The following is a 14,255-nucleotide window of genomic DNA, read 5'->3' on the forward strand; positions in this document are numbered from 1 at the left end:
AATGGGAAGGAAAGTGTGAATCCAGAGAAAATGGAAACCACTTTACCATTGGTTGTGGGGTGTGTGTGTGTGTGTGTGTGTGTGTGTTTGTGTGTTTTGTTAGATTCGTTTTTAAAGACGAGGAACTTTCCTCAAGAGTGCAGCATGATTTCATGCCCCGGAGCCTGGTCATTGTGGTGAACTCTATGGCTGCAGTTATTACGTACAGAATTGGCTCAGACCCTGGTTTGAGGTTTAATGCTTGACATAGTAAGTGCCTCAGACCTCTTTCAGGAAGAATTTGTGTACCCATGAAATCATACTACGTTAAGTTAAACTGTTTTTAGACAGAGAACCATGAAATGTCTGATTTTTTTTTTCTGTTAGTAATCAAAGACATTTAGGAACCTGTCATGGTGAGTGAGATAATTATTTAGTGCAGTTTCCATTTAATTTCTTGCACTGCCAAATATTCTTTCATGACTATCTTTCATCACTCCCATCTGACTCCCTCTTCAGATCTGCAGTCGGTACTTGGGAGCACATCTGTCATCATCATGTAGATAATTAACACAGTGTCTTAGGAGGTGTCAGCTGGATTGCTGAGCAGGGATAATGATGGGGTAATTTGACATGTCATGATTGACCCCGGCTCTTCCTTCTCTGAAGCATAATGGTACATAATGGTTTCTAAACCACGGTTCCCTTTGGTTGAACAGAATGTGAGGCTAAAGACAAAGACATAGAGCGTGTACCTGGATAGTTCTAAGTTCTTTTGTTTCCTTTGTCATTTAGTGTACTTCATTTCTACAGCATTCATTTTCACCACTCATGTTCCAGATTAGAAACCGTTTCCTCTGGTATTTGTTGACCTCAGAACTGACTTCAAACATTTTATTTATGGAATCTGTTCTGAAATTAACAAAGGACCAAGCTCCAGAGGAAATACTATATTAAATCGAGTATCCGAGCATCCTTGGATACCAAGACTGTTTACCAGACTCAAAAGTGCCTCAGATGTGGTTTGTACCTTTAGCGAGCTTATGTTTGAATTGGCAAAATAGAGAAGCAGCCTCAATGAGAAATGAAACCCTGGCTTCCGTATGTTGTTCTTAAGAGCCTTGGAAGGAAATGTCACAGCCGGTGAGATGAGAGGATGCGGGAAGGCTGGCTTGGGGTCACCCTGGATGTCCTTTCCATCCCTAAGTTCCCACATAGGGAACTTAGGTGGTCACTTGTTACTAAGGGTTGGGGTTGGGGTGGGTGATTAAATCTAAGCCTGCTTCCTACCTGAAAGAGATGACAGTAGGAAGTCCCCCTGAGAGTGTTGAGTAAATGTCAGCTGCTATGATGCTTTCTCCTTTAAAACCCAGCATTGGCCAGAATATTTTTGGTTGTTGTCATCTACGTTCGCTGCTGCAGATACACTGGTGTTGTAGGAGATCACTTTCTCATTGCTCAGTTTCCCCGAGGTCACTCAACTACTGGGTCCTTTAGAGCTGGAATGCCAACTCTTGATCCTTTTGACTCCAAAGCCCATGTGTTTTCTGAAATACCTCACAAACAGTTATGAATTTACAAAAAAATGCACAGCATCAAAGTTTCTGAGGCTTCAGACCCTGAAGTGCTTGTATAACTTCACAAGCAAAATTAATTTAAATAATATTTGTAGGGCTAGAAGTGTAGCTCAGGGGTATATCATGTGCTTAGCATGCATGAGACCCTGGGTTTAATTCCTAGCAAGGCAAAAAAAAAAAAAATAGAAACACACCCACTTTTTTTCTTTAAGTTAGTTGTCTCAACCATTTTGTTATAGTGATGGCAAGCTAACTAATGAGTACATATTCAGTGGCATGTCCTGTTTGGGGAGAACATTGCCAATGTATTACCCTCAGTTCTAGCCCATCATATTATTTTTGCTTGGTGGAGAGTTGTAATAAGCAGGTTATTCTGGACAATATCTGTTGGTAGTTTGTCAGATGATAGATGGATGTTGAAATAATGGTTCCCTTGGAAGGTGTGTTCTGATAGTATTAAAATTTTGTTTGTGATAAGAATTGCAGTAGAGATCCTATTATTTTAATACCATTGATTTTTGTAGTTTATTGGTAGATCAAAAGTTTTGCCTGCAGGGATTATAAAAAAAATGACATGCTGGGCTGGGGTTGTGGCTCAGTGGTAGAGAGCTTGCCTTGCATGCTTGAGGCACTGAGTTCAATCCCCAGCACCACATAAAAAAATAAATAAACAAATAAAATAAAGGCATTATGTCCATCTACAACTAAAAATATTTTTAAAAAAGCGACATTTACCTTTTATAGTAAATTTTGACTTTGTGCCTTCTGACACACTATGTATTTGATATATATCCAAATCCTTTTCTGTGTGAACAATTGAAGAAAACTTTTACTCTACGTCTGTGTGTGAACCACATGTACATTGCAGAGTTCATAATTCCTAATTTCATTTCTTTAAAATGAAGGAAGACCTGAGGTGACTTTACCAATCTGAAGACAGAATCCATTTAAATTCTTACCAGTCCCTTCCCCCAAGTTTGAGATGTCTTGACAGTATGTAATGCAATAGCAAATTATTTGAGCAATTTAAATTTATCTTTGTGGTACTTTCCCCAATAATTTAAGTTCCTATTGAAAGACTAGTCTTCATACTTATATTCCTTCTGTTTCTGTAATAGTTAAGTTATAGAACTTTAGCAATCATGACCAAACAGAGCTTTCTTTCTTTCTTTTCTTTTTTTTTTTTTTTTTGGTGGTGCTGGGGATTGAACCCAGGGCCTTGTGCATGCTAGGCAAGCACTCTACCAACTGAGCTAAATCCCCAGCCCTCAAACAGAGCTATATGTGTTGAACTCAGCTGGTGGAATCTGGTGTCTGGGCATCTGTCAGAGGTGGTCTGAGTCCTGGTGGTCAGTGTGTCCTTCAGCCAGCATGTTTGACAGAGGGAGTGGGCAGCACCATGGAGAGGGAATCTACAAGTGTTCGTCCTCCTGTCCATTTGGCAGGTGGCTCTCGCAGTCTGGCACTAAGCGAGGTGTTTTGGTTTGCGGAGCTCTTTGGCATCATGTTTTGTGAAGATTTACTGCAGGTCATTTGCAAACAGGCGCTGTTTTACAACATAGAAGCTTCTGTTCTCCTGGGGTGAGAAGCAAGAACAGGTTTTCCTTTGTCACTGTGACCATCTCTCACTCTTGGTTTTGGAATTATGTTTAATACATAGTCTGCACCGATCCTGAACCTCCGTGGAGGACATCCTGGGGTTGCCTGGGGATGGAAGGGAGGGGATCAGTGACTTTTAAAAGTGCTGCTGAATTGTGTGACCAGCCCCTGTAAAATCAGAAGGACCCAAATGTTAGACTGAATAAAACTTCATATTTTTAATTTGCTTATGTTTTTAAATGGCCCTTTTTTCTTGTTTTGTTCAGAGAGTATTTTGACAAAGAACACTTTGATGAAGACCATAATTGGAGAGTGCATGAGTATACGTCTATTATGTTCCTCTCTCAAAAATGGAGGGTTCCCCCCCGCATCCTGGAATTCTCAGTGTTTAATGGGAGATTTAAAGAAATTTGTTTGAGATTAAAAACCACTTTTTTTTTTAAAGAAAACAATTTTTATATGGGAAGCCCTGCATACTCTCACCATTTCAGCAAAATCAATATAATACTACTTCTCCCTCCCTCCTGCCTCATTGAAGAGGATATGCTGCTCTTTGACATGAGGAGCACTGGAGAAATTGGAGGCAGAAGCTTAACGTGGGTGATACAGCATTTAATCCCACTGAGCCTCAGTTTCCCCTGTGAAATGATGGCCTTTTTCACCCATAAGGCGGGGATAGTAATACCTCATTGGGCTATTGTCCAGATTGAGATGCAACATATAAAAGCATTTAGCTCTGTTTGTCACAGAGTAAGTTCTTGGTAAATGAAGCATTTATCATTTTAAAAATACAGAGGTGAATGTTCTGGGCCACTGCCCTTGAGCCTGACACTTGTATTTATGTAGGGCTTGCTTGATGCCCTCTTCTGAGTAATAGCAGTTCTGGACACATGGATCAAGCTCGTTTCCTCCCGTCTCCTGCTTAAGATGCCCCAAAATAAAGTGGAATTATAGCTAACAGACGAACAGCCAATTGCCTGCATCTTGACCTTTGTTATCTGGTGAAATGCTGGCCATTAATGAGCTGTGAGTTTCTCTCCGGGTCCCCTGGAGCCCTGTGTGGAAACTTTTCCCAGCTGAAATAAAGGAGGGCTGAGCATGGATGGTTGGCAGGCCTCTTTCTCTTTCCTCCCTCCCATTCCCAGCAGAGAGATGCTGGCTGCACAGGGAAGGACTTTTGGGATTTGCAAACTACTACCCTGCTTGCCACCAGCTCTCCCAGCTGCATTCTGGCTGTCAGACCTCCTGGGTGGTTTTTTTTAATTTTGTTTTTATTGTCTTTTTGCAATGGCAACCTATAGCAAAAACTGTTCTGAAGGGAGTCATTTGCTTATCTTTCCCAACTATGGGAAGGACAGAAAACATTGTGTGCAACATTTATATAGCCTTCGTATCTGGAAAAGGGCATCTCACATAAAGACTTTGCAGAGGACCAAATGATGTAAGGGCCTGGGGTTGTGTCCTGGGAAACTTACTTGCTGAGAGCTTCACGCTGGTGTGGCCACGTAGAACCTCTGTGTGGTCTAGAGAGGAGACCTGAAGCTCCCCACCTGCGGCTACTGCCTTCCTGATATCCCCAGCCTGATGATGATTATGGTTTGCACGTAAGGGCCAGTGAATGAATTCCTTTGGAAGCCTAGGAAGATGGCATTTTGAATACTTTATTCAAGCTTCTTCAAGGAGCTTGAGATGGAAAATATCTATCTCCAAATATGACCTGAAAAGCTTCTGTGGATTTTTCTCAGTAATCATTAACAACATTTTTTTTCCCCTGTGGTTCTTGTTAAAATGTACAGGTTATGAACTGGGATGCTATGCATGATATTAATACAGTTTATTCAATTCTCACATTTTGCATCAATTTGAATCATATAGCAAATTGTTCACTGAAGTGTAGAAATCACTAGGGGGAGAAACCAATATACGTTGATTTTTCTTCTAAGAAGAAGAGAAAACAGAATAGAGAGCCTGGCAACAAGAAAAATTTGGATCCTATGAACCTTCAGGATGCCATCCTTTATTAAATAATAAAGTGGAGAGAGAGAGAGAAGCATAATTTGAAAATACTTATGATAGAAGATGATTAAAAAAAAAAAAAACCTCCATAATCAGTTTTAGAAAAGAAAGCTCAATACCTGATCTCAAACTGTGAATTCCCCATATACTTCCTGGTGACTTAGCTGACTGGTGACTTAGACTTAAATTTTTGAACTGATTATTTATGCTTAAGGCATGATCCAAAATTTGCATCATTACTGATCAAAGAATAATAATTTAAAAGCTCACTTCTTTTATTTAGAAAGGCTCCTACCTTGCTCGTGTTTGAATATTTAAATGGTGTTTTAAAGGGAACAGGCAGGCTTACAGAGCAAATTCAAGGCCAGTGTTATCTGTCAGTGAGAGGAGCCCAGTAATGAGCTGGGTAAACCTTTAAGATGTTCAGTAAACTCCCTGAGCACAAAGGCGTGACTGATTCCCATGGAGGGGATCTTCCCTCCTCTCAAAGGTTGGAAGTGTAAATAGGGCTTTGATGAGTAAGACTGCAGTTGGTGGAGTAAAAGAGAATTTTAGGTGGTCTAAGCGAAGGCAGTGGAGCGTGTGTCCCTGGAGCACTTGGCAGCCACCCTAGAGGCCACCCTTGTGTGTGCACTCTGTGAGTGTATGTGGGAGGCAGGAATGGGTGAGGGGAGGTGCCTCCAGTAGGGAGGCCAGAGCCAGGTTGTGAGGCTTCCCCATAGCCTTGGAGGCAGCAAAAGGCCTCAGGGGTGCGTGATCTGACCCCACGTCCCTGGATTGGAGCCCTGCCTCAGGCCTGCCAGTGCACCTTTGCACCTATTTTTGCACAATCTTCCACTTGATGGACTCTTACACCATCTGTTCAGTGTGTTAGGATACTTTGCACTTTGACACCAAGAACCAAGCGCAAACTGGTTTGAGGGAGAATTGTAGATATCTGTTGGCTCCTGCTGAATCCAGCTGTGCTGGAAAACCTGGGAGCCCCAGGACTTCGCCGTCAGGACCCAGTGTATTTCTTTGGGTGTCCTCTCTCCTGGTGGCCTCGGGCAGCTTCAGGGCTGTTGTAACATAGTTCCGGGTTTGTTCCATTCATCCTGAAAGCATCTCTGTGGACCTCTGGCAACAGGGCAGAATTTCAGAATCAGGCCTCTTGGTCAGAGGTCACCATGAACTGAATGGAAAGGAGCAGTTTCCCCCAGGAAAAAGGACGTTCAGTTATCAGGAAAGTAGGGATATGTATAGTGGGCGACAAACCCAACTTTGCTGCACAGGTCTGGTTCAAAGGTTTCTTTACCTTTGTTCTTTTGAGTAATAGATCTGTTACTCTTTCTCTTCCTTTTGATAATGGACAGGTATCAAAGTGTCCTTTGCTAGTGATCTAGTGCCCCTTCCTGCACTGGATTGGGAGCTCCTTGAAATCAAGGATTGCCTGTAGAGTTCAGTGGCATTAACACCCCTTTTGTACCAAGTATTCTGCTTTGTGTTACGGATGCAAAGATGAACCAGTTGGGACCCACTAAGGAGTTTACCTTGAAGAAGGACAGCCTAAGGTCAGAAATGGTGATTAGGTATTTCCCTTCACAAGCAGGACTTCATATCTAGACACATCATTTTATAAAGAAGCATAAATGTCAGATCCAGTTTATATTTTTATGGGAAACATTAGTATGTATTTTATTTCCTTTTTTTTTTTTTGTAGACACAAGCTTTAATATTATTGCCAAAATAAACATGTAGAAGGGTCTGGGGTGTAGCCCAGTGGTAGAATTCTTGTCTAGCATTCGTGAGGACCTAGGTTTGATTCCCAGCCCTATAAAGAAACAAAAGAAACAACCTCCACCCCCCTCCCCCAAATATGTAAAGGAAACTAATCAAGTAAGTGTAGAAGCCTCTACTTGGTAAGTGAACAGAAATGAAGGTGTGGTGATGTTTTATTTTTTATTTTTGTCTTTGACATATGAGAAATAAATAACAATGTACTTCCTTATTTATTTTTTTGTTTGGTCTGGTTTTTTGGTACTGGGAATCAAACAAGGGTGCTTAACCACTAAGCCACATCCCCAGCCCTTTATATTTTTTATTTTGAGACGGGGCCTCACTAAATTGCTGAGGCTGGCTTTGAACCTGCGATCCTCCTGCCTCAGGCTCCTGAGTTGATGGGATTGCGGGCATGTGTACCTCAACAGCTGTACTTTCTCATTTAAGTAAATACCATAGCTCATGAAAATGAATTAGAAGGAAATGGATTCAGAAGGTTAAACTCAATGACATTATCAACATACAGTTAAGTGTATGCTGCATAATTTTCTTCTGGATCAAAACATTTATTTTCCTTCTGTATACAAGTTGACATATATAATTAGTCCATATCAAATTTAGAGTTGAAATATGATTTTCAAGAGGTTCCATTGCTTTATGAAATGAGCAGAGTGATTATACTGATATTTAAGAAATGATTAAACCACATACTTGCATTTGCAGTCTGTCTGAAAATATGTTCAATGGTGACCAAGGGGACCTGGGCCATAGGTATGCCCCACTCACTAGAGGGCCAGCAATAATGAGGGTGCCGCAGAGGCTGAGCAGTTGAGAAAGGCTTCCAGGTATGGGGAACAGTCCTGAGAGACCTGTTGGGGTGGACTATGGTGGGCATCGTGTATCACTAAGGTTGGAATTCTTTTATGACAGAGTCAAAATGATGCAAATGGATGGATAGAAGTGCATTCAGGGAAACCGTCAGCCCCACAGGAATGTTTAACATGGTCATGAATGAAATATCTATGCTGAGTGCAGAGCAGGAAGAACTACAGCTAAAAGGGCCAGAGGGAGGAGGATAGGTGGAGAGTGGCCTGGAGGACACAGATGAGTATGGGATAAAAGCCAGGTCACTGAGTGTTGGCCTTGACCTTGTGGTCTTTCTGCCTCAGCCTCCCTGTTGCTGGGATTATTGGTGTGTACCACTGTGCCTGGCTTAACCTGTGTATTACTAAAGCCACTCTCAAACACTAGCTAAAATATTGTCATAAAATGATAGATATACTTCTACTTATTATTTTTATTTATTTAGTACTGAGAGTTGAATCTAGGAGCATTTTATCATTGAGCTACATCCCCAGTCCTCTACATTTTTTGAGACAGGGTCTTGCCGAGTTGCTGAGGCTGGCCTTGAACTCATGTCCTCCTGTCTCAGCCTCCTGAGTTGCTGGGGTTGCAGCCGTGTACCACCGCTCCCAGCTTAGGTATACTTCTAACAGACTGAGATGCTGAATAGCTATTCGTTGAGTGAATAATTGAAGTATCAGAGTGAGTAACTCTATGGAAAGAAGATTAGGAAAATCATCACAGGAAAGGTAGCGTGGGTGGGCAGGAGGTTCTTGAAGAATGAATTGGATTCTGGATGTAGAAAAGGGCATTCCAAGCAAAACGCAACTGAATCAGAAGCATAAAGGAGGAAAGTACGTGGCTTATCGGAAGACTTGGGAATAGCACTCTGTGGAAGCCAAGCAGGAGAATGACAGTCTGGGAGGCCATGTGAAATGTCTAGATTGTGTCCTCCAGAGGATCCCATGTTGAAGGGAGTGCCATTCACACCCTAGACATTAGCTACCACGGACACAGACTGAGGTGGGGATTCCAGGCTTCCCAGCGGAGTTCTGGAGCTATGGAGGAGAGCACCCTCCTACAGAAACCCCTCCAGCTCACCTCTGTACACATGCACACTTTGTGGCACACATACATGTGTCTGTAGCACCACTTTATCCACCTTCTGCATGTCCCCAATGGTGACTTCTTTTGCCCATCTCCCACTCTCGCCCAGCTTTGGAACCTGACAGTCACTTCACCTAGAGGGCTTGGTCCCGGGACTATACACCCTTCTGGCATGTGGGGAATTGTGAAGAGTGTGGGCTTCAGTTTGTGCAGGTGAAGTTTTAACCCATGACAGCGCCCTTCAGCAGAGCCTTCCTAGAGTACAGTAATATAATAAGTTAAAGTCTTCATGGAAGACGGGAAGCCTTTCCTCAGTTTGCACAAAGGTAAGTTGAATGGATCAAGATGGTGTTGTGGTCAGGAACATTTTAGAATATTCATCCTAGTGAAAAATGGAATTTGGAGAAGATGTTGGGAATTAGAAGGGGAATTGGCCAATGGAGAAGCAGATTTTCACATTTTTTACTTTGCTGGGAAGAATAGGAATCTGTGGGTATGGAATGCGAATAAAAGGTGGTGAACGAGCGGGACTCCTTCTCCTTTACTTTGCCCTCTTTGATGACTTCAATAGTAGAGAGTGCTAAGGACTGTGTTTTCCCTCTCATAATTCTGTATTTGTTATTTTGGGGGCTTTTGGGGGCAGGGGTGGTGCTGGGGATGGAACCCTGGGCCTTAGGCGCAGGTATGCAAGCCCTCTGCCACTGAGCTCTACCCCCAGCCCTATTTTGTGTCTTTTAAGTTTTTATTTACATTTGCTAGCATCAGCAGGTTTTCTCTGTATCACTTCAGATTTTTTTTTTTTTAAACTTTAATTTGCTTCTTCTATGCGCTTAGGGTATATCACCTTTTACAAAAGCAATTGATTACTTCAGATTCTTGATGTCCTTGGCCAGTTGAATAGCTTACTCAGCCTTCTACAAGGATGTGGAATGGCTGAGAAATGACAGCATTAAAGAGCTAAGGGCCTTGTTTTGTTCCACAGTGTGTCTGGATCGGGCCAAGACTGGCGTTCATTAGTATGTTCTGCTAAGACTCTTAAGTTTTTTTTGTTTTTTGTTTTTTTGACTCTTAAGTTTTGAGCAGGGCACTTTGGGCAGACTGTCCCCACCAATTTGAAAGTTTGTTTCTACTGAACTCTGTTCTGATTGAAGGAAAGGGAAGGGTCCCTTTGTCCCCAAGTATTTCTAACATTTGTGTTATTTGGTCATAGATAGGAAGAGCCTTAGGAATCCTCTGCCCTGGTGCCTTCGTTTTATTGGTGACATAGTTAAGCCCCAGAGTGACTGTGACTTAACTTGAAATGACACAGCTGTCTAGTTGCAGGGGGCTAGACTCCTGACTCCAAATTCAGTGTTTTTTCAATCAATATATTATCAACCCCTGTGACATTAAAAACAAACACACACACACACACACACACAAAAAAAAAAAAAACCCCAACCCTCTCCACCCCTAATACTCAGACCTATAAGAACTCACTGAGCTAGTTAAAACCATTTACATTAAAGGGAAATGAGAACTAGGAGTGAAACAATTGAGGTAAAACATTTGATTGCTTTGCATGAACTTTAAATTATTTAGACTGAGAACAGCTATAAAAATCAGTCAGTGAAGATATAGAAAACTTAGTTTAAGGGCCAGTGAGGAAGCTTCCCTTTTGTGATGTAAATCAGTATGGAATTGCATCCACCTAGGCTATCTTTTACCTCATAAGGGTCTTATAAAACAGTAATAAATGTGCTTTCTATTTGCAGTTTCAGCTAACCTCTATAAATTAGAAAAATAAATGGATACTGGTGGATCTAAAGCCTACAGAGCAACTTGATAGGCCTTCTCTCAAGAGCTAGATATAAGTCTGTGTTTGTGTGTTCAGAGGGTAATATATCTAGGATGTGCATTGCAAAGAAACAAAATACAAATTTTTTGGTTCCCAGAGGCCTAAGATCCTTCCCACTTCTTTAGATTATGCCAGATAATTTATAAGACGTGAAACTGATAAAAGACAATGTGATACCCCATAATTCAATACAGTAACTCACAAAAGATCTCTGGAATCAGTTTGGGTTTCTAATGTATTAACAGTTTGTGAGGAAAGGAAGAAAGCCAGATAGATCATATACATTTGAAAGTATGCACAGATGCGCCCAGAATCCAGAGATGTGTTTCCATTTCCAAGTATTTTATAACATTGGCAAATTACAGAGGGATGGACAATGGGAGATGAGAGATTGCCATCAGTTTGTGAAACTGATTTTAGAGCCGAATTGACCTAAATTAAAAGGAAAATAATAAGACATACGTGTTTGACTTCAGCCTCCGTAATGGGATGACACCTCGAGGTTGATTCCTCCAGGATGCCAGGGACTTGGGGTTTTGTGATTCTTCCTAGTTCTGATCAGGCCTTAACAGAGTTGTGAACACTTTGAACCTGTGACATTCTTCATGTCACCACCTTCTTATTGAATATGTTTTTTCAATATATTATAAATTGAATTATTAGGGACTTAGTGACAAAAATGAAAACAGTTTTGTTTAAATATCTTAATTGGCTTTATTTGCCATTCTAGAATTGAGCAATGCTTCATGTTATAAAGTAGGTACGTGTTCCAGTGAGCCAAGCAGAGGAGGTTGGTTTTATAGACAGAAAGGCTGAAGAAAGCAGAGACGAAGCCAGTTGGTAATTTCAAAGTGACTTTCCTCCTAAAGCAGAGAGAGGGAGACAGAACAATAGAAAAATAACTGTTTAACATCAGGTCTGGTTACCTTCTCTGCGTTAGGGTTAAGGCAGAGGGAACTTCATTATCATACCAGTTGAAACCGGCCTATGTGAGACATCTGGCTGTTCCCCGGGGATCCTGATTTCTGAGAAGTTCAGATAAACAATTTAATTTCAGGTTGGTGATGTGGATTTTAGAATGAGTGACTGCATTTTGATTTTTGGTCCCGTCTGTTAAGGCCTAGTGCAGGAGCTTAGTTCAAAACAATGGCCCCCTGTCATTTTTACACCATTAAAGCCACCTTTCTGGCCCTTCGCCACATGTTTTGCTGCTGACATTTCTTCATGGTTTTTATGCAGCAGAATAGGTGACCTTCAGTTTTGCCTTGGAAATTAGAGTATAATGTCTATTTCTCTAAGACGGTGGATCTTAACCCCAGCTGCAAATTAGGATCACCTGGGAGACATTCTGACCACTGATGAGATACAGATGCCTGGCCCCGTGCCCTAGAGTCTGATTGCATGGTTTGGATGGGGCCTGTGGTACCATTTTTAAACTGTGTAGCCAGGATAGAAACCATTGCCATAAGAAAGACTTTTCGGTGCTCACACCTCCTTACCCTTCCCTGACACCCCCAAGTTCAAGCCTATTGCAATCATTGTAGATGCTGTGTAGATTACAGCTATTAATTGAAAGAACTGAAGCAGCTAAATGCATATACTATTTTAAAAACTTGGAGTCTGGTTGTATCATGTGTGGATTAATCATATATATCTCTTTGGGCACTAAAGATTTATTTTAAGTTGCAATAACATTATATAGAGGAAACAAAAATTCCCTTGATTCTTATCACTCTGTAAGACCCTTATTCTTCCCCTTCAAAGATTTTGGTCACATTGATTTATGAAAACACTTGTTTGGGTTTACATGAGTAATCTCCGATTTTGTAGCCAAGAAATGGGGTCAGCCATCCTGAGACAAGTTAATTCCTAACCTTTAGGGAAGATTCCCTGAGGGCATGAATATTCCTCCTGTCTGGAATGATGGAGTGTGCCTTCACAGAAGGCATTTCCTTGTTTAAAGACACTTAACTTTGAACAACTGTGGACCCTGGGTTTTGTGATTAAGTGAAAGTGGTCATTGCACTGTTAAGTGTTTGCTTTTGTGGTTTCTTCTGATCTTTCTGTCTGCTACCAAGTCCACTTCAGCTATTTCTGTTCTATAGATCTAGCAGCTGTTACAAATGCCATGCATGTTTGCTGAGAATTGGGTGGTAATTTTATATACAATATCTGCTGATTGGATTGCCCAGGGTTGAGGGTTTTTTGTTGTTGTTTTTTTTTTTAATTTGTCTTCCCACATAAAGTTGGTTAAATTGGAGAATTTGCTCCAATTGCTGAAGATTGCTTTTACATGTGTAGTGTGTTAGCCACAGTTGTTGCCCTGAGCAGCTGCACACTGTGAATTAGCTTGAATACACCGTAAACATTTTATGGTTGTGATAGTGAATGTTGTTTGGAGGAGAGAGAGTCTTTCTAAAGAGAAGGTAAATTGGCCTGTAAAGATAAAATAAGCAGCCGGGTGCAGTGGCGCATGCCTGTCATCTCAACCACTTGGGGGACTGAGGCAGGAGGATCGTAAATTTGTGGCCAAATTCTGGGCGCCTTAGTGAGAGACCCTGTTTCAAAACAAAAAAAATAAAAAGGACTAGGGATTGTAACTTAGTGGTAAAGCACCCCTGAGTCCAATCCCTAGTACAGAAAATAAAAAAATAAAATAAGCACACGTCTTAAACATTAGGATATTGGATTTGTGAGTCTCCTGCTTAGAACTGAGGCGAGCTGGCTCCTCACATTCACAGTGCTATCTGCTTTCCTGTTAGCTGGCACACTGATGTCTGAGTCTGGGCTCTAATCATCGGAGAGAATTGAGGTACTAATACCAACACAGAATCTGTTGACAAATCTCACCCAAGTTCTCCTGTCCCTAGCATTCTGTGGAGTGTGTTTTATTTCATAAGGTGTGAAATTCTGGGAGCTGCCTGTGTGATGTTTCCTTTGTATGAGAAATGCCACCTAAACCACGAATGTTAATGCAAATTTTATCTGCATTTGTAATTAGAGCGCTGTGCTCCAAGCAGTGATCCAAACTCCTCCCTGCTCCTTTGGTCTTTGTGCAGTCATGAGGAGGGGGCTCTCTCTGTGCTGCTTCCCTGTCCTTTTCTGATTAGGAGACAACCTCAAAAGGCAGCTTCTGACTTTTTTTCAGGTCCCTGTGAATGGCAGGGAGCCGTGCCTCTGAGTTCTCCCTTGTCTGGGGATAAATGGTGGGCGGGGTGCTGCCTAATGATGACTATGATCATGTAAAATAGCCTCTGACTAAAGAGCAGCTCAGTGGGTTCTTTATTTTCAGGGGAGGCATTGAACTGGGGTGGGGCTGAGGGAATTCTCTTTCATATTCAGGAGATAAATTGTACTCATCAGAACACCATCAGTTAGAGGCAATTTAGAATGTGCTTTTCTGATTTCAAGGGGGAAAATTTGCCAAAAATTATTTGTTTCATTTGAAAGGAGGAGAGAGGAAAAGCCATCTCAGAAGGCTGGCATTGGACCTAGGAGAGCAATGACCTGGGCGGTTACAGTAGCTGCATCCTTGGCTC

At 41.6% G+C, this 14,255-nt stretch overlaps 1 protein-coding gene and 1 non-coding gene across 14 annotated transcripts in view; one reads left to right on the forward strand and one right to left on the reverse strand.

The window, feature by feature from the left end:
• Window positions 1–14,255, forward strand: part of Dclk2 (doublecortin like kinase 2) — a 126,230-nt gene that overhangs the window by 28,819 nt on the left and 83,156 nt on the right. The window lies entirely within an intron of this gene.
• Window positions 2,747–2,819, reverse strand: Trnaa-agc. Its single transcript has one exon. It is a non-coding gene; the product is annotated as a tRNA-Ala (tRNA).

The sequence above is a fragment of the Marmota marmota genome, unplaced genomic scaffold, assembly GCF_001458135.2.
Source record: "Marmota marmota marmota unplaced genomic scaffold, marMar, whole genome shotgun sequence".
NCBI lineage: Eukaryota > Metazoa > Chordata > Mammalia > Rodentia > Sciuridae > Marmota > Marmota marmota.